Source organism: Alexandromys fortis, unplaced genomic scaffold, assembly GCF_014885135.2.
Source record: "Alexandromys fortis isolate MF-2015 unplaced genomic scaffold, M_Fortis_MF-2015_v1.1 scaffold_755, whole genome shotgun sequence".
In the NCBI taxonomy this organism is placed as follows: Eukaryota; Metazoa; Chordata; class Mammalia; order Rodentia; family Cricetidae; genus Alexandromys; species Alexandromys fortis.
Genome location: NW_026068626.1, coordinates 15,499 through 19,144, shown reverse-complemented (window position 1 = coordinate 19,144; position 3,646 = coordinate 15,499).

Below are 3,646 nucleotides of genomic sequence, written 5' to 3'. Positions count from 1 at the left end.
GGCGGTGGTGGGGAAGAGACAGAAATCTTTAATAGATAAATAAATAAATTAAATAAATAAATAAAAACAATGATTTTGAATTGAACCTGTTCTAGGATCCAAATAGAACCTTTTAATCATGGATAATGGACTCAGTGAAGAACTCAAAATAGCCATTCCTTGGGTGAAAACAGAGAAGTTTGTACCGAGCTGTTACGGCTGTCTGCTGGGAAGGCAAGGAGAAGTGACGTGAGAACCAGCGTGACATGGGGACAGGATGAAGGGGGCTTGTGAGTCGGAGTGTGGTCCATTGAGCTGAGACTGAGGGAGAACAGAGGCCAGCACTGCCCTTGAGAGGCCATGGGGGTCAAACGCCCAACTCTGGGAAAAAGACCTCTCAGGGAGCCAGGCATTCCATTATAGAATGTATATCTTATTTATCAAAAACATATGTTGCTACTTATTCAAGTTCTCTAGAAGCTTAGTATTGAACTCTTGGAAAAGACATAAGTACTTAGGTGTAATCTGTAACTCAGCTTTTGTTAAAGTGGATAGATCTTCATAACCTTAAATTTTTATCATCATATAGAATATATTTTAACAGAGTTGAATCACACTATGTTGTAACAAATCCCACCACACATTTCTATCATCATACAAAAGTCCATACTAATGCACAAATATGAGACTTGTTGCTTCCTTAGTCTAGAAGGAGATACAATGAACAGCTCATTAGGACTAAGAGGTATCACATGACATGTATTCTTTAACCTTAGTAAAGATGGCTCCCAGCTACGTGACTGCTTACATCATGATGAGGTCAACAGCCAAGATGGAGGAGAGTCACGTGGTTGCTGTTTAAAACATGTTTTTCTAAACAATAGTTACATGCACATATACGCATAGTTGAATCCACTTTACAAACATATACACACAGAGTTAAATATAGCTTACACTCACACATATAGAGTTAAGTCCAAGTCACATACATGTACACACACACACAGAAATATCTGAAAAAAAAATCAATGTTTATATAAACTGTGTTTCCCACATTCACTGTTCTGTTGATGGACACCTTGGTGGCCAACCTTAGTTGTTGTGACATTTCCTGCACCAAATTCTAAGTATCCCCAAGGTGTGCTGAACTTGACTTTGGGGGTAAATACTCCAGAGCAGATTATCAGAGCCCTATGGTAGTGTTTTCTGTTGTTAGGTTTTAGCTGTTTGAGGAGTTAGAAACTGCACTAGTGCACACTGACACCACCGGAGTGTTAGGACTCCCTGTGAACACATGTGCCCCAGCTTTTCACTGTTACCTGTCTCCTTGGTGAATGCCACTCTGGCTGAGTGAGATAGAGGCTAATGTTATTTTCTTTGTTTGTGCTTGCATTTTTCTGATGGCTGGTGATGCTGAACATCTCCCATGTGTTTACAGGCCATGTGGACCCCATCTTTTGGGAACTGACGGTCATTTTATCAGTCCCATTGTTGGTTGGGTTGTTTGACTTTTTGTTATTTAGTATTTTGAGGTTTTTATAGCCTAGTTATGATTTCATCCCCCTTGGACTCACATATATTCTATTTACACTACAATTCATAATAGTACCAAAATTACAGTTATGAAGTAGCAACAGTATAACTGTATGGTTGGGGGTCACCACATCATGTGGAACTCTATTAAGGGTCACAGCACTAGGAAGGATGAGCACTGGTCTGGATATTAATCCTCTTTTAGATGTGTAGTTAGCACAGAACTTCTCCTCTGCACAGGCTGTCTCAGTCAGTTGTTTCCTTTGATGTGGGAAATCCTTCTGTATATGTGTTGTTTTTAATTGGTTAATGAATAAATAAATAAACTGTTTGGAGCCTATAGCAGGGCAGAACAGAGCTAGGTGGGGAAAACTAAACTGAATGCTGGGTGAAAGAAGGTGGAGTCAGAGAGAAGCAATGTAGGCCTGAGCATTGACTACTCAATGGGTGAATGAGCTAAGTACAGAGAGACATTTCATTGTATGGGTTACTAAGCTAAACCAGCATATATATTTTAAAGGTATCTTTAATTCAGAATTAGGGTCTAAGGATTTGTTGCTTTAGAAAATAGGTTTTTCTTTTGTTTCTACAGAAGATGAGAACCTGTGGATTGCTTCCAGACTAATGTGGTTTAATGAACCAAATTCCCCCGACCCAAAAGGTCACTGTGAACACCCCCCAAAATTACTCCACCTAACAAAAAGCAGGAAGTAGTTTGGAGAAAACTATGCCCAAATTCCCTATATGTTTATAAATGTTTGTTTACATTTAAAGGGGGTATGCTATAGAGATTTGCTTTGGTATGGATCTTGGTTTATTGATACAAATTTAAGGTCTATTTTGTTATATATATATACATATATATATTTCTGCTCTTGATTAAGGTATTGTGTTTATGCAGCTTATTGAAAAATGCAATGTATAATTAAGAAATTTAGGTTAATAGACAATCATCTATAATAGTCAAGCTTATAGTCATATTAGTTAGGTTTTCTAGATATACAAAGATATATTTCAGATGGATAGATATCCTTCAAACCTTTCAAAGACTAAAAAAATATGGCATTTAAAATGTTTTAAGAACTTAGGACTTTTCATGACTCTGAGACACATCTACTCCTGGCAGCACAAATCTATTTCAAGAGTATGATGGGCATCAAAAAGGCTCCTCATGGAGTTTGTTAACCATTTGGACAAGAAACTGCTCTTGCCTGGACTGCTTGTTCATGCTTTCTGGAAAAGTCTGCTAGATACTATGGGCCTGTAGGGTGAAGATAGATACCTAGAAAAATGTTGTAGAACTTTGGGTGACTGTACAGGCAGTGAGATGTCTCTGTCAATTCTAGAGTTTTGCAAGTTGCTTACAATGCAGTTCCTGTTTACTTAGGTAATATTATATCCTTCTGGAGTCTTTGATGGAGTTGAAGAATAGATAGTTAAAATTATAGTTTTCCTCAGTTATGATAAAAGATAAAGTAGATATAAATATTATGACTATAATTCTTGCTGAGGCTGTTTTATTGTATGCCATATTTGTTTGTTTGAGTCAAGGCTTCCCTATGCAAATTAGATTGACCTCAAACTCATTAGTAATCCACCAGCCACTGCATTCTGAGTCTTGGGTCTAAAAGCATTGAACACCATACCCACTCTTAGAATTTTCAAATTCTTCTATGATGCTTAAAATTTTAAATTTTACAAGGTTTTCATTTTTGTGCTTAGGTTAATTTCAAGCTAATTAATATTTTTTAAGATGTAAAAATTTAGGTTGGCCTGGTAGTGGTGGCACATGCCTTTAATCCCAGCACTTGGGAGGCAGAGGCAGGTGGATCTATGTGAGTTCGAGGCCAGCCTGGTCTACAAGAGCTAGTTCCAGGACAGGCTCCAAAGCCTGTCTCAAAAAAACAAAACAAAAATTTATGTTGACGAGTGTTTTGCCTACATGTGTGCATGTGTACTTGTGCACCACCTATGTTTCTGGTTCCCCTGAGGTCGGAAGAAGGCATTAGATCCCCTGGAACTGGAGTTATAGATGATGGTAAGCCAGTGTGTGGGTACTGGGAACTGAACCCAGGTCCTCTGCAAAAGCAGCAAGTGTTCTTAACTTCAGCACCACACAAAAAAATATTTGAGG